General features: G+C 36.8%; 1 non-coding gene across 1 annotated transcript; it reads left to right on the top strand.

Moving 5' to 3' along the window:
• The first annotated feature begins 23722 nt into the window (after positions 1-23722).
• On the top strand, positions 23723-23938 carry LOC112439532 (small nucleolar RNA U3). Its single transcript, XR_003027796.2, has one exon. It is a non-coding gene; the product is annotated as a small nucleolar RNA U3 (small nucleolar RNA).
• The last annotated feature ends 513 nt before the right edge of the window (positions 23939-24451 follow it).

Genomic DNA, 24451 nt, shown 5'->3' with positions numbered 1-24451 from the left:
TGGGTAATTAGCAAGGAACGTGATTGTTGGATCATGTAGTAAAAGTATGTTTGGTTTTGTAAGAAACTGCCAAATTCTCTGCCAAATTGACCATAACATTTTGCATTTTCTCTAGAAATGATTGAGACTTCCAGGGTCTCCACATCCTCATTAGCATTTGGTATTGTCAGTGTTTTGGATTTGGCCATTCTAATAGGTGTGTAGTGGCATCTCATTGTTGTATTAGAGAATTTGGAATTCCCTAATGATATATGATGTTGAACATCTTTTTGTATGCTTATATGAAATTTGTATATAATATTTGACAAGATGTCTATGATCTTTGGCCTATTTTTTAATACAATTTTTCATTTTCTCATCGTTTCAAGAATTTTTGTATACATTTAAGATAGTAGTCCTTTATCAGCTACATCTTTTGCAAAAATTTTCTCCCAGTCTGTGGCTTATATTCTCATTCTCTTGACATTGTCTTTCACAGAACATGGCTTGTTAATTTTAATAAAATTCAGCTTATCAATTGCTTCGTTTATGGATTGTGCCTTTGTGTTATATCAAAAATTCATCACCATGCCTGAAGTCCCCTATTTTATCTTCTAGGAGTTTTCTGGTTTTGCATTTTAAATTAAAGTCTATGACCCATTTTGAGTTATTTTTTATCAGTGTTGTAAGGTTGATGTCTAGAATAGTGGGTTTTTTTTTTTTTTGGCATGTGGATGTCCAGTTGTTCTAGCACCATTTATTGAAAACACTATCTTTTCTCCAATGTGTTGCCTATGCTCATTTGCCAAAGATGAGTTGACAATATTTGTGTAGGTCTACTTCTAGGCTCTCCTGTTGCACTAATATATTTGTCCTTTATTTAAAAAATCAATACCACATTGAATTACTATAGCTTTATAATAAAGTCAGCTAGTGTCAATCCTCTGACTTTGTTCTTCTTTAATATTGAGTTTGCTATTCTATGTCTATTTTCTCACCATATAAACTTTAGAATCAGTTTGTCTATATCCATAAAATAACTTGCTGAGATTTTGAATGGGATTGTGTTGAATCTATACATCAAGTTGGGAATAACTGACATCTTGACAATATTAAGTTTTCTTATCCAGGAACATAAAATGTCTTTCCACTTATATAATTCTTATGTGATTCATTTCATCAGAAGTTTATAGTTTTTCTCAGATAGATTTTGTATATATTTTGTTACATTTATGCCGAAGTATTTTATTTATTAGGGTGCCAATATAAATGACAATTTTTAATTTTGATTCTACTCATTCATTGCTTATATATAGAAAATGTTCTTATATTTTTTATCTTCCTTTGCCTTTCATTTTCTACTTATTGTTTGTTATTGGTACATTATTAATATTTATAACATTTACCTCCTGTTATATATTTCCCATGATTTTATATTCTGTGTTTACTATTGATCCCTTTTCCACTGTGTCTTCTTCCATCATCTAATTGTCTGGATTTTGTCCAGAGAAGTCTGGATGTTTAGAAGTCTGTTTGTTTTAAAAACAGGCTACTTGGTATTATGCTACCAGATTCGTTCATGTTTGAAAATTTCTACATTTTGGCTATTCCCCGAAAGACAACTTGACTAGGCATCATACTTCAGGGTCATATTTTTATTTCCTGTAAAAAAATGTTGTTGTTGTTTTTGTTGTTCCTTTGAATGCTGTTTTGGAGAAGTCTGGGCCCAGAATAATTCTAGAGAATTCCTTATTCTTGGTAATTAATGCCAGTGCTTGTCTAGAAGGTATCTTCATGCCAGCTTTTATATTAATTTTTCTTTTGATTTGCTTATTTAGTTTTGTCTTCATTTCAGTGACATCTTCTAATATGACATTGATGACATTTTTTCTTCTATTTTTGGGTTTTCATCTTTAAGAATGCCAGTTATCTTTTTGGTGGATCACCTTTGTCTGCTGTAATATCTATTTTTTCTCTTGAATTGGATTACTATATAAGTCCTTTCCCTCTTGCATGTTAAATGGCTATCTTTAGCTTTTTCTCTTTGTCAACAGTCTGTCATCCATGCTTACTTACTGGTGTTTGTTTAAAAATAATTAAAAAATTTATCTGTAGTTGTATTGTTATTGGCCTCAGTTTATTTTCTTATCAAGAAAATCTTTATTTTTATCTCATTTTGCTCGCTGTTTTGCTTGGTATTTCTTTATCTTATCTTTAAACATTTATTTCTTAAATTCCTGACATTATTTAGTTCATCTGTAGCTTAAAGCACCTCTAGGAAACGTCCCTCTTTTCTGAAAGCTTATCTTTTCTTCAAGAATAGATTCTTCATGTATTTTTGATATAGTACAGTTGTTTTCCCATTATTTTACTGCATATGCTAGGAGAGATGTATTAGACCTTTCCCTCTCTTTGTCTCACTCCTTTATGCTGGATACTCTTAACTGGGCAGTGGTGTCAGGACTAAAACAGAGTGGGTGGATCCCCAATGAGTCTCTTTCCAATCCAGTTGTAAACTGTTTGTCTTCTAATTTAAAACTTGAAGATAGTGTAGAGTGGGAAGCAGTGGTGTACTGCAGCCTGCTCATACAAGCTCATGAGAGCAGGTTATTCCATTTTTGCAAGTTGGTTATTAAATATACACAGATGTTATTAAAAATTAAATCATATTTATTTAAAAATAAATGCATTGTATTAAAAACTCCCCCATCCTGATTACTTTACTATATTTTTCTATTACCCATACTATTGAGGTTATTTAAGACCATTTTTGTGCTTTCAGTGATGTCACATTCATTGCTTGAAATCAGCTATGGTGGCAGTTTACACGTCCTGAAAATTGGCAAATACTACAAATCAGAGCTAGGCTTATTGTTTTGTTGATGATCTAGATTTAATAAAAAGACAGAATGTTAATAACATATCTTAAACATAAATATGTATTGTATGTTTTGTCATTATAACAGAAAATTGAGAAAATATTCTTTCAGTATTTGGAAACTACTACCCAATACACAAAGAATTTGCTCAATTTATTGACAGATGAAAGCTATCTTTATTGTTTCACTTATTCTTACTAGACAAATAAAGAAAACATCAATAAACATTCATGTTGAAACTACACTCATTGAGTACAACCATAGCTTGGTCATGAACACAAGAGTTCAACAAAATTCAACAAAACTATTCTTAAAAATCATTTGGCCGTATGGAATGTATTGTGTATTTTATTATTACCGGTAAATAATGTTTGTAAGTTTATCATTTTTATGCTATGCATTCTTCATAAGAGTACAAATTTTATAAACATATATAGATGTATGCATATAGTCCTCCCTACCTCTGCCCAGAGAGCCAGCTGTTAAACATTTACCAACATCTCACTGGTGGGAAGGGCTGCATGGGGTTGGATGCACTTTTATTAGTGAATCTGAGCATTGCTCACATGTTTTATAGCCAAGTTTATTACTCTTTGTCAGACTGTATCCAGGGGTACTAGTCAAAATATTTACAACCTGAAAGCCAGGCACTTAGCAATCAAAACAGAGCAAGTAGATATTAGCCATGGTATTCTGGTCCTGTGAAAAGATACTTATAGGACACAAATAATGTTTTCAATGTAACTTGAGGCATTATAGCTTTTCATTCAGTTCCTGAGTCAGCCAGATTGTTCTTTTATCCTATTTTAACCCATTGTTTCCAGTAACTATGACGACTTTCTCCTTTTGCCCTGCTCTTGCTCTCTTTATGATTTGGGAAGAATTTTATGAGTGTCCCTTCCCCCAACTACCTGTTACCTCTGAGAATCTTAGCTTATTTTCATTCATTTTCACCTTTTCTTTGGCTAAATCTCTAGTTTGGGGATTTTACATCCCAAATTTTGGGTTTTACATCGCTACTTATTGCCAGAGACAATTAGATTGGGAAATTAACATCATTTTGTTTTTTTTCTCTTTATTTTCCTTCTTTTCTTTTTTTTTTAACTTTTATTTTTAGGTTTGGGGGTACATGTGAAGGCCTGTTACATAGGTAAACACATGTCACAAGGGTTGGTTGTACATATTATTTCATCACCCAGGTATTAAGCCCAGTACGCAATAGTTATCTTTTCTGCTCCTCTCCCTCTCACTTCCCTTTATTCTCAAGTAGACCCCAATGTCTGCTGTTTCTTTCTTTGGGCTCATAGGTTCTTATCATTTAGCTCCCACTTATAAGTGAGAACATGTGGTATTTGGTTTTCTGTTCCTGCATTAGTTTGCCAAGGATAATAGCTTCCAGATCCATCCATGTTCCCACAAAAGACATGATTTTGTTCTTTTTTATGGCTGCATAGTATTCCGTGGTATATATGTACCACATTTTCTTTATCCAGTCTGTCATTTATGGGCATTTATGTTGATCCCATGTCTTTGCTATTGTGAATAGTGCTGCAAGGGACATTCGTGTGCATGTGTAGAATAATTTATATTCATCTGGGTATATACCCAGTAATGGGATTGCTAGGTCAAATGGTAGTTCTGCTTTTAGCTATTTGAAGAGTCGCCATACTGCTTTCCACAATGGTTGAACTAATTTACACTCCCACCAACAGTGTATAAATGTTCCTTTTTCTCCCCAACCTTACCAGCATTTGCTATTTTGTAACTTTTTAAGAATAGCCATTTTGACTGGTGTGAGATGGTATCTCATTATGGTTTTGATTTGCATTTCTCTGATGATCACTGATGTTGAGCTTTTTTCATATGCTTGTTGGCCACATGTATGTCTTCTTTTGAGAAATGTCCATTCATATCCTTTGCCCACTTTTTAATGGGGTTGCTTGTTTTTCTCTTGTAAATTTGTTTAAGTATCTCATAGATGCTAGATATTAGACCTTTGTCAGATGCATAGTTGGCAAATATTTTCTCCCATTCTGTAGATTGTCTGTTTACTCTGTTGATAGTTTCTTTTGCTTTGCGGAATATCTTAAGTTTAACTAGATCCCACTTGTCAATTTTTACATTTGATGCTATTTCTTTTGGTTTATTCATCATGAAATATTTGCCCATTCATATGTCCAGGATGGTATTGCCTAGGTTGTCTTTCAGGGTTTTTATAGTTCTGGGTTTTACATTTAAACCCTTAATCCATCTTGAGCTGATTTTTGTATATGGTGTAAAAAAAAAAAAAAGGAGTTCAGCTTCAATCTTCTGCATATGGCTAGCCAGTTCTCCCAGCACCATTTATTGAATAGGGAGTCTTTCCCTCATTGCTTGTTTTTTGTCAGCTTTATCGAAGAGCAGGTGATCATAGTTGTGCGGCCTTGTTTCTGGGCTCTCTATTCTGTTCCATTGGTCTATGCGGCTGTTTTTGTACCAGTACCATGCTGTTTTGGTTGCTGTAGCCTTGTAGAATTGTTTGGAGTCAGATAATGTGATGCCTCCAGCTTTGTTCATTTTGCTTGGGATTTTCTTGACTATTCAGGCTCTTTTTTGGTTCCATAGGTGAATTTTAAAATAGTTTTTTTCTAGTTGTGTGAAGAATGTCATTGATGGTTTGATAAGAATTAAATCTGTAAATTACTTTGGGCAGTATGCCTATCTTAATGATATTGATTCTTCCTATCCATGAGCATGGGATGCTTTTCCATTCGTTTGTATCATCTCTGATTTCTTTGAGCAGTGTTTTCTAATTCTCACTGTAGAGATCTTTCACCTCCCTGGCTAGCTGTATTCCTAGGTATTTTATTCTTTTGGTGGCAATTGTGAATGGGATTACCTTTCTGATTTGGTTCTCAGTTTGGCTGTTGGTGTACAGAAATGCTAGTAATTTTGTACATTGATTTTATATCCTGCAATTTTGCTGAGTTATTTATCAGCTGAAGGAGCTCTTGGGGAAAGACAATGAAAATGTCCAGATATAGAATCATGTCATCTGCAGATATAGTTTGACTTTCCTCTCTTCCTATTTGAATGCCTTTATTTCTTTCTCTTGCCTGATCACTCTGGCTAGGACTCCCAATACTGTGTTGAATAGAAGTGTGGACAGAGGGCATCCTTGTCTTGTGCCAGTTTTCAAGGGGAATGCTTCCAGTTTTTGCCCTCGCAGTATAATGTTTTATGTGGGTTTGTCATAGATGGCTTTTGTCATTTTGAGGTATGTTCCTTTAATACCTAGTATATTGAGTGTTTTTAACATGAAGGGGTGTTGACTTTTATTGAAAGCCTTTTCTGCATCTATTGAGATAATCATGTGGTTTTTGTCTTTAGTTCCATATATATGATAAATCACATTTATTGATTTGCAATATGTTGAACCAACCTTGCATCCTGGGGATGAAGTTTACTTGATTATGATGGATTAACATTTTGATGTGCTGCTGGATTTGGTTTGCCAGTATTTTGTTAAGGATTTTTGCATCAATGTTCATCAAGGATATTGTCCTGAAATTTTCTTTTTATGTTGTGTCTGCCAGGTTTTAATATCAAGATAATGTTGGCCTCACAGAATAAGTTGGGGAGGAGTCCCTCCTCCTCAATTGTTGGAATAGTTTCTATAGGAATAGTACCAGCTCTTTTTTGTACATCTGGTAGAATTTGGCTGTGAATCCATCAGGTTCCAGGCTTTTTTTGGTTGGCAGGCTATTTGTTACTGATTCAGTTTTGAAGATTGTTATTGGTCTGTTTAGGGAATCAGCTTCTTCCTTGCTCAGTCTTGGGAGGCTGTATGTGTCCAGGAATTTATCCATCTCTTCTAGGTTTTCTAGTTTGTGTGTGTGTATGTGTTCATAGTAGTTTTTGATGCTTGTTTTCATTTCTGTGGGGTCAGTAGTAACGTTCCCTTTATTATTTCTAATTGTGTTTATTTGTTTTCCTCTTTTTCATTCTAATTTAAAACTGTAGATTTTCTTTGGCTCTGCTTGAACTCAGACATAGTCATGGTGGTTAAGATTTTTGTGGAAATTGTTATCTTTCCATTTGGAACTGATCAAAGTGGCTGTTTTCTCACCTCTTTCCAAGTTAGACATCTATTGTAAGAGTTTGTGTGTGTGTGTGTGTCTGTGTGTGTGTGTGTGTGTGTGTGTGGTGGAGGGGGTGTTTATTTTCCATTTTCCTTCCATTGCCTCTTACATATTTCTTTGGAAAGCAGGGGTTGCATATTAGTTTTATTTATATTTGGATATAATACCTCAGAACATTAGTTTTCTATTGACAAGTTACAAATTACTACAGTCCTAGTGCCTGAAAACAACATACACATTGATTATCATACCGTGTCCATGGATCAAGAGTCAGGAATGGCTCTGCTGGAACCTCCACTCACCACTGGTGAGCTAGGAACAAGTTGTTCGCTTTATTAGAAAATTGTCATATTTAGTTTCCTCGTGGGCGTATAACTAAAATCCCCATTTTATAACTATCTTCCAACCATGGACCACTGTCAGCAGCTAGAGGTCACCTTCAGGTTCTTACTTCCTGAATCCCATAGGTCATTCACAACATGGCTGTTTGCTTTCTTCCAGGCCAGCAGGTTCTCTCTTTGACTCCTCACTTTATTCCATTTGATTAAGTTAGGACCTTCCAGGATAATCTCTTTTGGCTAACTCCAAGTCAACTAATTAGTAACCTAATCACAGGAGTGACATCTCATTATATTCACTGGTTCTACCCAGTTAAAGTAGGTTAAGGGATTATAAGGCATGCATGTACACAAGGGAGTGGGAATTTGAGATCCCTCTTAGAATTTTTTTCAACCACACTCAGCCTTGCTAATTTTTAACATTTTCAATCTTTCCTACTGGCAACAGACTCTTTCTATATCCTCATGATTGCTGTTAGTCTATTTTAGCTGTTTTTTTAAATGTTTGTTTACTTACATTTTCCTCTTAGGTTATAAGAAAAGGAGGATCTTGAGGTCAACACCTCTGTGGATTTTCAGTAATCCCTTTCATTTTATTCCCCTGTAGCTCCTTCAGAATTCACACTTAAGTCATGAATACTGTCATGCCAGGAAAACAGAAGAAGGTTAACCCTAGAATAAAGAATTAGAAAGAGAGTACAATATTTGGGAAGTTTCCACCAAAGAGAAAAGGCAGGTAAAAGCTTTTCATATAGGAGAAGAAAAGAGATTTGAATGAATCAATACTAAAGTAAAGATAAAGCTTGTGACCCTCAGTAACTCAGTGCACCCTCCCATGAGTGCCAAGAACAAAATGGACAGTGACTGAGAAGGTGTCAGTCATGAGGTGTGAGGTGAGTGCTGAGTCCCTGCCCATCTGCCCAGTAAAAAATATCTGAACTGGTGCCAAAGCAGCAATGCGGGGAAATGAAGTCTTTACTGCTCCAAGAGGCCAGCCAGTGAGTTACAGCATTTGTGACACTTCAGAAAATGCAAGGAGGTCAGAACTCTATGCCTAGAAAACAGGCAAAGTGAGCTACATTTCATTTATGGGTCAATGAAGCCATGGAGAAACATAACGTGAAGGCAGGAGATTCCCTGAGGCTACAGGAGATTTCCTATGTGTCCAGATGCCATCTTAGGAAGGTGGAGAAGAGAAAGCTCTTTCAGACAGAAATGAAAACCTCATTTTACCCCCAAGTAAGATTGTTTACAGTAGGAAAGACTTTATTACTTATAACTGGAAATAGCTTCTGCTGTCAGTGGAAATAGAAACAGAATAAAAAGTTTGTATTTGTTATAGAAATAGAGAAACTAAAGTTCATATGTGCACTCTAGGTTGTGTTGCACTAAATTTTGACCCTACTCTAAATGTATTATCTCATTTAATCATTTCATAAACCTTACTATTATTCTCATTTTAGAGCAGATAGTACTGAGATTATAGGAATGTAGATAATTTGGGCAACATCACAAAGCTAGTAAGTCGTAGATGTAAAGTTTTGTTTGACTGTAAAGCTGTCTATTTTAATCGTCTAGCTTAACAATATAAGAGATATATTATTTTAGTGACAATTTAAGTGACACCAACATGAGTTTCATTGGAGTCAATATATGAATTCCTAATTGGGACTTCAAATATTCACAAAGCATGTTAATTTTTAAAGTTTAAAGGAGAATATTGAAATTCAAGGTGCTTTTCTTTTTCTCTATGTCTACATCACAACTTAGTCATTGGTCCTGCCTGCAGACAATAAAGTCAGCCTACACTAAAGGCTCCTTCTTCAGAATCATTCTGATCCCTCAAAATGGTGTTACATGCCATTTTTTTTTTTTATTTCTTCATCGTTTGCTACCATATAGTACCCCTTATCCAGACTTACCACTGTGCAAGAGCACAGGCCTAGGAAGGCCAATTTAGGAATTAAAACCAGTATACCTCCACTGGCCAAGCTTTGGCACAGAAAGACACCCACTTGATAAGTCAGTAGTGGCCGTGACAGTATCTCTGAATAGGAAATGGCTATTTACCCAAAGTCCCACCCAGACTGTAGATCTTTGAGGACTGGCACTGCCTTGGTCTTTACTTACCCATTTTATCCTGTTATTTATTACTTCTTTTCTGGATGATTTTCATGCTCTTTTTTATATCATCCTTTTTGTTCTTTGTCTGTGTCAGTTATTTTATTCATAGGAAAGAATGCTTGACTTGCAAGGCTGAACCATGGTAGGCATATACAAACTACTGTGGTTTTAATTTAGGGGGAATAAGTGTAAAAACATTCTGATGTATTTATTTGAACAAAATGGAAATCAAACGTTCTAAAAAATATATCTTTTCATAGTCTAAAATTTGTCTCCCAACAAAGTCTATTCAAGGATGCATCAATATTTTGAGTTCTGGCCTACGTATTCAGCCAAAATATACTCTTTTCCTTTGGCCTCAGCATTGGCCTTTGAAAGATTTGGGCTAAAGATTCATGTATAATTTCATACCATATCTGATATCCTTCAGCATGTTTGGGCACAGTCACGTGATCACATGCATTACTATCATACTGAAACAGCATCGCCAAGTTAGTAAAATGAGCTAGGTATTTCATCCTGATTCATTGATTCTTGTACATACGATGAAACTCTGGCAGTTATTTGATTATAAATGTACATTTATTCTCCAACCATAAAATGCTACAACAATTAATAGTGATTTTGAAAAATTTTAAGAACCTTTCAACAATGAAATGAATGGAGAAATGATTGACAGAAAATACTAATGCTATGAGATTATGTTAGCTACATAACTTGGGAAGAATATTATATTCTTCTAGGATCAGAATATATTTACAAAAGTAAAATAATAATACAAGGTAAAAAACATTTATATGGTATTTCTGATCTTTATAAAATTATTTGGTGTATTAGTACTCACAACATTAAAAAAGATAGCATTTAAAAACTATATTTAATTTTCACTTATTTAATTATACTTAGGCTATGAGTCTGTCAAGAAAAGCCTTATTGAGGAATTGTTCTCATTTTGTGAGAATGAGTCAAAAGAAAAATGTCAACTTTTTCAACTTTTTATAGAATGGAAAATCAGGAAAATGTCATGCGATTGTTATTGACAAAAGAACAAACGTAAAAGCTGTGAATAATTCAGGCATCACAAGCATTCAATTTTTTCACGTCCTCAGTTTTGTGTTTGGAAAGTTATTATAGAAATATATAATATAACAGATTTTCTATCTGTGAGAAGAAAGATAATAACCATTTTCCTCGTTCTACTTAAGCCATAGACAAGCTCTATGGCATGCTAGAAATGTTGAAACTTCTTGTTTGTACTTTTACAAATATTGAACCAAATGAAATAGCAACTATTACATGTTTAAAACAAAAATTGCTTGAAATAAAGAAACCTTTAGTACTGAACTTTATAAATATGAAAATCAAATTAACAAGACGACTACTTGAAAAGAAGATAGTTTATGTATTGGAATCTATTGTACTAAAGGATAAAATTAATGATGTTTCTTGAGCGTGAAAATATTTCTTATGTGTATCTTATAAAAATAAAGAATAATCATTCCATTATTCTATTCTGGGAAAGATGCATGGATAGAGGGCAACTTTATGGAGAATGATTGTAGTTAGTCCCAAGCAATATGACAAGATCATGCCATTATTTCCATGGAATTACAGCAGTTTCACAGCTAGGCTTCATTTCTGCATTCCCAAAGCCATCCCTGATGACTATGTATATATTGACCTGTCCATTTAGTTGTTCAGCATAGGAAAAAACTTGTTTCTAGCTGAGTGATGAGATTTATTAATTAGGTTCATTCATTAGGAGGAGTCACTGGGAAATTTTAGAGCAGAGAACAGTGTTACTTGCATAAACAAGTTATTACTATAAAAAAAAAGTTTCCGTAAGTGTTCAGAAATGCCCTGTGCCTGTTTCTTCATGAACAGTTGCTTCAGATAAGTTTCACAAGGAAACAAAGAACACAAGGAAAGTCAGAAAGACTTGAAGTTCTGAATAAAATGCAATGAAACTCTTCATCTTGAAGAGAAAAGCCTGAGTTTAGCAATTTCAATTGGTTAAAGTTGAACCCTTCCCTTTCTAAATAAGCAAATATGAAAAAGCAAGGAGAGAGGGGTTCACAGTGATGTATGATGAAACATAGGTAAGATTTTGAATTATTGGACATTTGGGTTTAGAATCCTAGTTCTGACGCTTTACAGCTGTGTGATCTTTAAATTTTCTAAACCTTGGTTTTCTCTTCTGTAAGATATGAATCATAATAGAGCCTACTGTATAAGATTATTATAAGGGTTAAACAAACTAATCTTTATAAAGTGCTTACTAGTTAGCAATTATTGCATGAAACAATATCAATACTCATGGTCCACATAAAACTCATTTATTATTTACCCTGAGCCTGTGGGTGAGCTTGACACTGCTGCTGACCTGGCCCAGGCTTGGGTAGTGTTACTTGAGTCCAATCACATATCTGCTATCAGAGGCATGCTTACTGGGGGATGGCTGGTCTAGCATGGTCTCAATCACATGTCTGAAGAATTACCAGATATTGGCTGGTTATTACGTTGATTTAAGAAATGGGGATACATATTTCTCATGATCCAGGTACCTAGCTCAGGCTTGTTCTCATAGCAGAAGCAGATATCTAAGAGAAAGAATGGACACATTTGAGATTTCTGGAGGCCTAGGCTTGGAAGTGGCACTTAATTACTTATACCATATTCTATTGGCCAAAGCAAACCACATGACTAAATTCAACATCAGTGGAGTGAAAGTACATTTCACCTCCATGAGAGGAACTGTAAAGTCACATGGCAATGGTTATGAAAACCTGGAGGTCTGAACAATTGTGGCTATTTATGCAACGTACCACGATGCATAGCACAATGGTTGGTACATGCAAGCATTCAGTAAGAGACCACTCTTATATTTTCATTGTGGAGTGAGGTAGGTTGAAAGGTTTAGGGGGTGGAATGCTGGCTTAGGAATGGGGGTGCAATTGAAGAACCATAACTATGCTCTGGCCTTTCAGAAAGAAGCCTGAGCTCTAAAGATGTGCTAGAAACCAGCTGCCCCTGGGTGTCTAGCTGACCACGGTCACTTGATTGGAATGTTTGTATCATTCTTTTTAACTGTTCGAATATTAAGAAAGTCTCAAATTCTTACTCCATAGCTGGGCAGAAAGTGAATAATTCTGTATTCCCAGAGGAACCTTCTTTGTTACAATTGTAAAGTGATTTATCCACCCCAGGTCACTGGTAAATTGAAATTTGAGCCAGGACTTTGAGGGAGTTACTATCTCACGACTAAGTGCTTTGACAAGGTGGGATGAGCCAGGTTAATAGAAAAAGCCACTTTTAAAGGGGATTTTTTTTTTTAATCCACACACTTTGCTGGAAACCTTTAACATAAAGATTGATAGCAAGTTGGAAAAATTGCAGGGGAAAACAGAAAGGCATTACTGAAAGTAAGGAGTATAATTTGATTTTAAAGCCCCCCCTCAGCTACCAGTGGGAGCGCTGAAAGGGCTGGAGGGCTTTGGAGTGGAAGTGTGCAAATGGAAGATAGTTGTTTCAGGAAGACAGAAACAAGAACCAAAACTTGGGCTAGAAAAACTCATTACAAAGTTTCTTATTATAAATGAAGAGGAACATTGCAATCCACTACCAGCCAAACCCACAGGCTTATCTCTAACTTCTGTTCACATAAGGTATATGCCCAGAATTTTTTGTCAAATGCCAAACAGACCCCTTCCCCTTTCATCATCATATCCCTTTAAGATTAAGGGACTTTTATTTCCTTGCCCACAATTATATTATATTTAAGAAGACATAGAAGTGTCTAAGTTTTAAATGTTATTGTGCAACCTCCCCTCCTACAAACTACTCACTCTCCATCCAGAAAGGGTCTTAGAAAACTGGATGACATTGAGAAGACCTCTGCTTCTCCCAGTTCTCCACTAATCACAGCCTCAATGCCTTTATTGGACTTGAGATTACCAGAAATAATACAAATGTGCCTTTTATGCTAGTTTCCTTCAGGCAGCACAAATTATCTGGGCCTCCCACGTTTCTGTGATGCCCAGGCCCAAATGTAAATGAGCTCTATGAACAGAGAGGCACCTCAGCTACCGACCCCCACCATCTTCTACCTGCTGTCATATTTTAATTTTTCCATAGCACTTACCACCAACTATTCTATGTATTTTGCTAAGTTTTATTTACTAAATTAAGTGTTTAATGTATTTATTTTCTGTCCCTGCTGGAATAAAAGCTCAATGAAGTTTGGTATTTTTATTTTTATTTTTGCTATATTCCTAGTGTCTAAGACAGTGTATGGTTCATAGAGGCACTTGATAAATATTTCTTGAACTAGTAAATGTCAGTTTACTCCTGTGTATATTTAGAATTTGGGTGAAAACAGCCTATGAAGTACACTATTGTATTAATGTGAATGAATTATATAACTATGAAAACTGGTAAAAAGAATCAGACAAATTGGGCTCCAATCTCAGTAATAAAATGTGAGTGAAAATGATATGTGTCCCTTCTGGATGGAACATGCTATAGGCAGCAGGAGATGCTACAATACTCCTTTCTCAATGCCTGCTGGGCAAAAGCATGAGTCAAGATGGATCCTTTGTCAACTTGGTTCTGAGAGTGACTACAGTAAGCAGAGACACCCGCTGACCCACAGCAAACATGTAACATGAACAAGAAATAAATTTATGTTGTATTAGCCATTGAGATGTGAGACTTTTTTGTTACTGAAGTATTACCTAGCCTATCCTGACTGACTCATACCCTGTGTGGATTAGGAAGTTGCTATGATGATAATGTAACTATAGTGTAGAAATAATGAGGCTTAGCACACAAAACTGTAATCAAATTAAATAATGTCTATAATAAAGCACTTAGCATGACCGTTTGATTCAAAGTATGTCTTCAATAAAATACAAAAAGATAGGCCAGGCACAGTGGCTCACACTTGTAATCCCAATACTTTTGGATGCCAAGGTTGGTGGAGCACCTGAGGTCAGGAGTTCGAGACCAGCCTGGCCAACATGGTGAAACCCCATCTCTACAAAAAATACAAAAAAATTAGCTGGGTATAGTGGCACTTGCCTGTAATCCCAGCTACTCCGGAGGCTGAGACAGAAAAATTGCTTGAACCTGGAAGGCGGAGGTTGCAGTGGGCCAAGATCACATCACTGCACTCCAGCCTGGGTGAGAGAGCAAGTCTCTGCCTAGTAAAAAAAAACAAAACAAAACAAAAAAAAAAACTATATGTAAGAGAGATCAAATATCTGTAATGTAACTGTTGCCAAGCTTTTCAGCCCTCTGAGATCACCCCTTCATTCAATATCCAAGTAAAAGGGTTCCAGTCTTTTTATACTACAGTGAATGCAGAATGCAATGTCTTCCCTAATAATCCTTCAGGAAAATAGGAATGGGAAAGATTGGAGGATATTTGTCATTGTTTTAACCAAAATGTTACTTTTGCGCTTGCCTTGATTCTCTCTGCTCACCTTCTCTTTGATTCTACTAGCCATTCCATCTCAATGGGATCCATTTTAGTCCAACACATGGATAATGCCTACCCCCTTCATTGGCACAACAATCCAAATCAGTGCCCTCAAGTGGTTAAAGGACCTACTACTCAGAGGGATAAGATGCATCTTGTCGTGTCTACTGCAAATCCTGCAATAGTATTAAGCATATGTCAAGCATGCAATAACTACTTGTTGTTTACTCATTTGTGTGATTTATTTCTTTTTCATTTAAGTCAGGTCTCAGAATTTTTTTTTCAAAACATTAGGTAGTAGATATATTCAGTTTTTGGTGCATACAGTCTCTGTCACAACCACTCAGTTGCTATTGTAGTGTGACAACAGTCATAAACATTATGAAAACAAATGACCATGGCTATTCTGTTCTATTCATGGCCAAGTTCTAATAAAATTTTATTTAAAATGTAGGTAACCAATGAATTTGACCCTCAAACTATAGGACCCCTAACTTATTTCAATTACCTTCATCTCAGCAGAAAATATACATATTTAAGACATTTCCAGATATATTTTCTTCAACTTTCCTTCATTTTTGTTTGTTCAACAACCTTATTGACTATCTACTGTCTTAGGCTCTGTGTAACATTGTCCCTCACTAAGACAAGTATAACCCTGCTGGGATCTCTTTGTCCAGAGGTAAAATAGAGATGGAAGCACAGATAAAAATACAATTTGGTGTGAGAAGCTCTATAATAAAATCTTTTTCAAACTGTGAACAAATGAGTACTATCCAAGAGAGTTTATTTTACCCTTCAAACCTCCTAGAAAAAACTGCCACACACTAGACTGCTAATCTCAAAAGTATATTCTGCCTGGTGGGGATTAGAGGAAGTCATCATTTCCATCTTAAGTTAAAAGTGAGGTGTTAATTTTTTTTTCTTAACATCTGGTTGTTTCTTACTTTAGAAAAATAGGAAGTAAAAATAATCAATAAGTATTTTCAAATAGAATTTCTTCCAATGCTTAAAGGCTATGTTAAATGACAAAACCTAGGGAATGGAAGTATCGATCAAAAATTACAATTCTGTCTTATGAGATTTAAGCAGGCCAATGTCAACCCCCAAGCAATCTGTAAAGCTATCATAGTATTACCTTATTTGAGATTGTAACCTGAACAATTTATAAACACAAAATAATTTTTGCGGTGGTACCTTCTTTTTTTCACATTTATGAAGTCATTAGCAAGCACTTTGCAAGGGCAAAGACTTGCATACCATTCTTCATTCATAGGACGCTCTGATAAACCCTTGGAGTAGGCTGAGAAAGGAGCAAGAGCTGGACTCCCGCCAGCCCCTGGCGCCACTTCTTGATGGCTGTACCAGATGCCTGAATCAACCTCAGCAGATGGGCAAGGCACTCTTCTTTTAAATTTGAAATTACAAGCAGAAGCATAAGACAGTTCTTTGTCTTTTTTAAAGGAAAGGGAATTAAGAGGAAAGGCATTTAGAGAATAAAGAAGTAGAGGCCATTGACCTGACTTGTATTGAAACATCTCAGGCAAATCCCCATTAAGACGTTGTTTTCTACTCAGAAACAGTGATGGCCCCACAGTCTCAGACCTATGCCCTCTTTTCCTGACTTCAGCTGATCAAAACAGAGAAGCACTCCAAAGAGACAGCTTCACCTCACTGAGCGGAGGACAGCCAAACTTCCTTGGGGGACTATTTCCTCTAGACAACCTGTAGTGGCCATGACAGCACCTTAAAAAATGCCAGGGCTTAAAAAGGCAGAAAGTTAGCTTTCAGGTTTGTGTTACGAAAGGAAGAAGACAGGTTAGTAAAAATTATTCCTGGTAGACATGTATTCAGTAAGCTCACATGCTTTTCATAAGCCAATAAGCATAAAAAGTGAGATGTAATGGCATCCATTGTCTGAATTAGAAACAAGGGCATGGCAAAAGAATTTTCCAAATATGTCATGTTTTTAGATTTACCTTTTACTTTTTATTAATACATAATAGATATACATATTTTTGGGTCACATGTGATATTTTGATACATTCATATAGTGTGTAATAAAGCAAATCAGGGTAATTAGGATACCCACCATCTTAAACACTTGTCTGTTTTTTCTTTTGGGAACATCTGAATTATTCTCTACTAGCTATTTTGAAACAAGCAATAGACTATTATTTACTATAGTCACTATACGATTTATGGAGCACTAGGTCATATTTCTTCCATTTACCTATATTTTTGTACTCATTAATCAACCTCTTGAATGGGTCTAGTCTCCTTCCAATAAGGTTACTCTGTCTACAAAATAGATTCTTCAGAGAATCAGGTGTTCTAAGTCCTGTATTACTTTAACTGGCCTTAGGAAGATAAAATCTTTTGGCCCCAATGAAGGTTCTGTAGCTGAAATACTGCATGGATTGGCAAAAAGCTCACAGTGTACACTTCCTGGAAGTGATATTTCATCATACACCTGGCTGTAGCAGTAATTGTGCTTGTAAGTAAAGAATTTCTGTAAACTTACTATAGCAGATGAACAGCAAGGAAGTATATAAGGATATTTGATGACACAGACCATAGACTTCAGGATGAAGTCACAGAAGATTGGCTTACTCTTGGCCTTGGATTTCTTTGTCCAATCAGCACTACTCTCATCTTGTCTACAGGCTTGCCCTCAAACACCATACAGAAGGCCTTTTCACTGAGTGTCCCCATGTGTTGCCTCCAGACCCCATTTCCAGTTCTTGCTTGTCCTGTGCTGTTAAGCCTGATTTTTGGAAAATTATTGCTCTTTGTCTGTGTGTTTAGATATGACTTTTTGGTATCTCTCATGCTTTTTCTATCAGCAAGATTGTGAAATTGTTTTCCCTTTTCACTTGCTTAGCCAGACTATGATCCTGGAGGGAAAAAGAACCCAACTAAACACAGAGATTCCCGCTGGCTTCAGAAAAGAGGTGGGGGTCTATTTTTTACTCTCACAATTATAGATAATCTTTCCTCCCTGAGAGAGGACTGGGTATGCTGGCTTGAGGTTATTAAATTAGGATCAAGTTGAAGGTGGAGTCTTAAGGCCCAGGAGGAGAGGGTACACTCTTACTTGGGAGTTCAATGCTGGCATGGCTGAGAGTGCATTTCAAGTCAGAGACTTGAGAAAGATGAAAGAGAGCAAAGCCACTGAGAGATCAGACAGTAATATCCACAGCAGGGAATACACCAGAGGAGTCTTCACACCTTTACTGGCAGGGAAGACACAGGGCTTTGGTGCACAGGATTACTTTGGGTTAAGAGTTCAAAAGCACAAGTCTGTATTCAGAGACACAGAGTGAGACTAAACCCAGACTGCTAAGAATTGGAGCGCTTTTCCATTCTCAGACACAAAACTAATTTGTCATTTATTTGCTTTTCTCCCAACCATGTGATAACCAATTATTACCCATTTCACAAGACTGGATAGTAACTGTAACATAAAGTTAGGGAGAACCAAAAAAGGAACTAATAGTATTCACATGGTCTGAGCCAACTTGACAACCCTTAATATCTTTCTCTCCACTCTGTTCCAAAATAATTTTGAAAAGTTTTTCACTATACTTCTCTAAGTCTCAGCTTTATAATCAGTAACATCGAGATCACAATGCCTATCTCACAGTCATTTAAGGTTGAAAGATAATGAACATAAATCACCCAGCCCTAGTGATGGATGGCAAGGTACATTGTGCTCAATAATGCCAGCTTTGGGAAATATCTCTAGACTCTGTTTCTTGCCTTTATGGCTTGATCTGACAGATCCATCCTAGTGTCTCAATCTAGTGAATGGCAAACTCTGATATTACAAGGCTGCTAGCAGAATCTCCTATAGGTACAATAGTGTGTGTGTCCTACTAAATTTTTTAAACCTACTTGGGATTTCTTCATTTTTAATATGCTTAAAAAACTCATAAAAGGAAAGAGGCTTGGCTTCTCTTGATCTTTGGCCTTAGGACAGGTTTGCAAGTTTCATAACAGATCCATTCTCCCGCATCGAACATTTAGGATCTCACAGGCCACATGACATATCAGCATGGTGGTGTCAACAGCATCTCATTTTAGTTCACAGTAGGAAGAAAAGAGGTTAGATCTGAGCAAGTTCCCAGAGAGTTAGGCTTTTGGTTTCCTCTGATTGCTAAAGTTGGGAAAATCAAAGTTCAGCCAAAGCAAAGCCAATGGAAATTATGGTATCTATATCTGGTTGGGTAGTGTCACCCTAAATTTAATGTCCACCTTGTACCTTAGAACATGACTCTTAATTGGAAATAGGGTCTTTGCACATGTAATTAAGTTAAGATGGGGTCATTTTGGTTTAGGTTAGGCCCTAATTTAGTGATAAGGAAACAGACACAGAGAAGGAATGTCATGTGACAACAGAAGCAGAGATTTGAGTGATGCGTCTACAAGCCAAGGAACAACAAGGGTTGCTGGCAACCATCAGAAGCCAGGAAGAGGGAGGGAAGTTTTCTCCCCTGGAACCTTCAGGGGGAACATGTCTTTGTCAACACAGAAAATCTTGACCCCAGAACTGTGAGAGAATAAATATCTGCTAAGTCATCCACTTTTGGTAATTTCTCATACAGAAAAGTAATAAATAGCAAGGAAACTAATACACTATTTTTAGGGGCAAACAGTTGGGAACTAGAAACCCAAAGCAGAGTTAATGAAAATATCAAGCAAATTTCAGTGGCCACTTATGATTCAAGAGGTTAGGTTAAATTTCTAGCAACATCTAGAAATAGAATGCTGAGTTGAGCCTGATTCTGAGTGAAAAGTACAGGACATCTATGCAGAAGTAGGTGAATCTGAACATTTCAGTATGAAAAAGAGAATGGGCTGTAGGAAGGGTCAAGTCCTCAGTAACTTAGAGGTGGGTCCCGATACTTTGAGACTTAGAAGAAGGCCTCTTAGAATCAGGAGTTTATTACCCTAAAGATGACTAAAACATTCCATCTGCAATGTGAAGCTGACTGATCACAAAGAAATAGTAATGATGATTGTGTAACTCTGATTATTATGAAACAAATTGATTTACTGTTCTCATAAATGTTTTGCCTTGTTATTACTTTTCTGGATGAGAAACAGCCCTTTAAAATAAAAATAGAGCTTCCCTCAGCTGGTGAAGGATATAATGTGACTGAATTATTAAAAGGCAAGTGTCACCAGCGTGAGCATAGGACCAAGGGCAGTCATGTTGCACTAACACAGCTGGTGCACTAGCTCTGATTCTAATGATATATTCAGCATTCAAAATATCCAACTCTCTGTTCAGATATTTATAACACTTCCTGGTTGCTTTGAGGCTTTTAATAGGCCTGAATAAATCTGTAAGTATTGAAAATTTGTCATCAAATGGACTACACTGTAGATAACAAAAACTCAAGTTGTGTAGAGCTATATCTATTCACTTTATTTTGGCTGAAGAAAAATATTGCAGTAATTTCTTCTTAGCATCACCAGTTTAAATGAGTTTGCCTCTTCATTTAATTAATCAGGGAATCCCTCTTTAATTATGTGATAAAATCCATTGCTAAGATGATCCTTCTGTCCACTCAGCAAAATGCTGGGAGAGTTGTTTCATCCTTTCTTCTTAATTCTTCAGGTGCAGTTTGCATTTTTAATTGCTTAAGACAATAATTCAAGGTTGAGATTACAGACAGAAGACTTAGACCCTTCACCTTTGTTCTTACACCAATAAACACCAAATTAATTCTGCAGATAAGCAACATGTATAATGCAGTATGTCTCAAATGTCATTCACTCATGTGCCACCTTCACAATTTCACAATTGTTGTCATAGTTGAGTAATATCTGTATAACTTTTTCTTATTTGTAAGTTCTTTAAATCAACTTTTGTTGCCTAAAAGCATTTAACTAAGAGAAAAACTATATATTACCACCATAAAAGGAAACCCAGTATCCTGGGCCAATAGTATATTGCAACTATAAAAATTAGTGCATAATTATTAAATAAAAGTAGTAATCAGTGAAAAATATAAAATCACTTCACCTTTCTCCAATATAGGAGTGGCATCATTTTGGAAATAATGCCTGCTATGGTTTGGATATAGTTCCTTTGGTCCTGTCAAGTCTCGTGTTGAAATGTGACCCTTATGCTGGAGGCAGGGCCTATTGGAAGGTGTTTGAATTGTGAGGTTGGATCCCCCATGAATAGCTCGGTGCCATTTTTGTGGGAGTGAGTGAATTCCTATTCTTAGTTCCCAAGAGAACTGGTTGTTGAAAATAGCCTGGAACTCTCTCGCTCTCTCTGCCTTCCTCCCTCTCTTGCCACGGGACACACCAGCTCCCTTTCACTTTCTGCCATGAGTGGAAGCAACTTGAGGCCATCAGAAGCAGATGCTGGCATCATGCTTCTTGTACAGCCTGCAGAACTGTGAGCCAAATAAACCTCTTTTCTTTATAAATTTCTAAGCCTCAGGTATTACTTTACAGCCATACAAACAAACACAGTGCCCAATTTTAAGACTCCCTGGACTGAAAGTAACAAGACATCTTACTAGTTACCTGAATAATGAACAAATGACTCCCCACTTTCGCCATCTGTAGGACACAATTTTATCTATAAAATAGAGATTGAATTAGAATCAGTAACACACATTCATCCCTCCGCTCTCACTTCATGTCCATAACGGACATGGCTAATTCATCAGAGCAATCTTTCCTGGGTGAGAATGACGGACACTTCTCCACGGTTCTCTTCCTACTCCCTCTCACCTTTGTCTTTTCATTAACATTCTTACCTGGTTAAGATTTTTCCAAACTTGGGAGAGAAAAATATTTTTATTCAATCCCCTCTTGTCTTTCAGCTATTGCCCTATTTCTCTTTTCCCATCCAAAACAAACTTGAATGAATTTTCTTGTCTGCCTTTGCTGTCTCCACTTGCTTACCTCACTCTTCACACTAATCCAATCCAGTGTCATCACTCACCACTGCATCTAAGCAGAACTGACTTAGGTCACCAAAGATCTCCTTGTCTTAAAAGTCAATGAATATCTCTTAGTCCTTATCTTACTTGACCTCTCAGCTCCATTTGAAATATTAACCTACCTGCCTTCTTGAAATACTCTTTACCCTCTGATTCCAGGATACTATGCTTTTCCTCATAGTTCTCTGGTAGCATGTACGGAATATTTTTTTCTTGACCTTAGAGCTAGATTCATTTTCTACATTTCTCCAAGTTGATCATCTTCTAGGAGGCTAATCTATCTGTATGGACAGCATCAATGGGCTTCCTTGTCACCTGACTTCCCATTGATTTGGCCACTGTAAGGCAATTGCTCCCCCTTACAGAGGGAAGCCTGGGAGGGGTTGAGCTCCTTTACCAAGGCCACGGCTCCTGTCCAGCAGTCCTCTCCTGAAGCTACAGTCACAGCCTCAGCTCTATCTACATTTTGGTATTCTAAATTTTGGTATTCTCTCCCTTCCCTTGCCCCTTTCAAAGCTAGGGGGCATATTTCCACCCCCTTGCTATCATACTATCCATTTTTGGTTTCCCTAAACTCTCTTTCATTAATCTCCCTAATTACCCCATTTGCCTGTGCCATTTTTTTTTCTCCTAGAACTGGGATTATCTATTCTTTCTAGATTCCTGAACACTTTTTTATGAAGTGTCACATAAATGTGACACAAATGCATACTTTTATCTTCTTAGAACTGTAAAATGATGAATGCTTCATTTCAAAACTTGAAATGTATTATTAAATTTACTTTGTGGTGCTGTTTTAATCAATGGATTCAAGTGTGTGTTTCCAACAGATACAAAGGCAAATCAATAGTCTTGGCAAATTTAGTGCGGATTTCTTGTTTTTAGGATAGTATACAGGAGTAGGCTAAAAATAATCTCCCTAAAATATTGGTTTCTAATTTCTGAAACCTGTAAATGTTACGTTATATGGAAAATGGGCATATGACAGATGTACCTTTCAGCAATAACTTAAGCATATATTCTGAGAATGACTCTGTATGGCAAACACACCTGACAGCAATAACTTAACTTGATACCCTTAGATTGACCCTGTGGTCTAAAAAGAATGTGTGTGTGGAGTCCAAAGCTAAGGAATCCGGAAGTGGCCAACCCGGAGATTCATTCCTTATCTACGAGGAACATCTCAATCCCCAGCCCATCCCATGGAACATGGGCCATACAGGGGATCAAAACCCTTTGTTTTGGGTTAAATGAAGGTTGTGAGGTGTAGGCTGATATGAGAAAGGTGCTAAGTGAAAATGCCACATAAACTGCATTTTCTTTTTTTTTTCTTTTTTTGGGGATGGAGTCTCACTCTGTCACCAGGCTGGAGTGCAGTGGCACGATCTTGGCTCACTGCAACCTCCGCCTCCCAGGTTCAAGTGATTCTCCTGCCTCAGCCTCCCAAGTAGCTGGGACTACAGGCATGTGCCACCACGCTTAGCTAATTTTTTGTATTCGTAGTAGAGATGGGGTTTCACAGTATTAGCCAGGATGGTCTCAATCTCCTGACCTCGGGATCTGCCCGCCTCAGCCTCCCAAAGTGCTGGGATTACAGGCGTGAACCACCACACCCGGCCTAAACTGCATGTTTTTTACAAGTGGTAGCTGTTCTTTTATCCAGCCCATTGACACTGGGTCACCCTGTACATAAGTTTCTTCAATAAACCCTGTATCTCATTCACCAGCTCTAGGTCTCTTCTTCAGCCTGTCAAACAGGGTGTCACTCCTATCGATGTCAGCAAGGGTCTGGCATGACAATGGCTCTTTTCAGATGTGATTAAGAATCTTGAAGACTATACTTTGAGGGATCATTTCTATAGTTTGTTACTAGAGAAGTTTCTCTGAATATGTAGAGCACCACAAATCACGAGGAAAAAGCGCAGCATTCTCTCCTGAGCATGAAGCCAGTTTTCAGTGTTGCTTCGATGTAATTGCCTTCTGCCCTTGATGAACATTCTTCTCTCCTCCCTGGAGAGTAAGAGGGAGAGGAGGCAGTCTGAGTGGTTTTCTGAAAAACAAAAAAACAAACGAAAAGGAATCTTGAGATGAGGAGATTATCCTGATGGGTCCTTAATACAATCAACAGTGTCCTTGTAAGATGGCGGAAGAGGGAGATTTTGACTACAGACAGAAAAGGAGTTGGTGATGTAAACTCAGAGGCAGAAACTAGAGTGATGTGGCCACAATCCAAGGAATACTGGCAGCCATCAGAAGCTGGGAGATGTGAGAAATGAATTCTCCTCTAGAACCTCAGGGAGAATGTGGCCCTATGAACACCTTGTGCTCAACCCAGTAATGCTGATTTTGGACTTATGGCCTCCAGAACTGTGAGGAAATAAATTTCTGTTAAGTCATCAAGTTTGTTTGTTCTGGCAACCATAATAAACTAATACACAGGCCATATCTGTAATTCTGACATATTTAAGGCCTTGGGCTCAATGATCTTCATTAATACAAGGCACATATGAATGTATGCAAATGTCTCATTTCACTGTAAAACATCAGTCTCCATCTCAGC

This window comes from Pan paniscus, chromosome 2 (assembly GCF_029289425.2).
Source record: "Pan paniscus chromosome 2, NHGRI_mPanPan1-v2.0_pri, whole genome shotgun sequence".
NCBI classification, from domain to species: Eukaryota; Metazoa; Chordata; class Mammalia; order Primates; family Hominidae; genus Pan; species Pan paniscus.
This window is presented reverse-complemented; position numbering and strand designations above follow the sequence as displayed.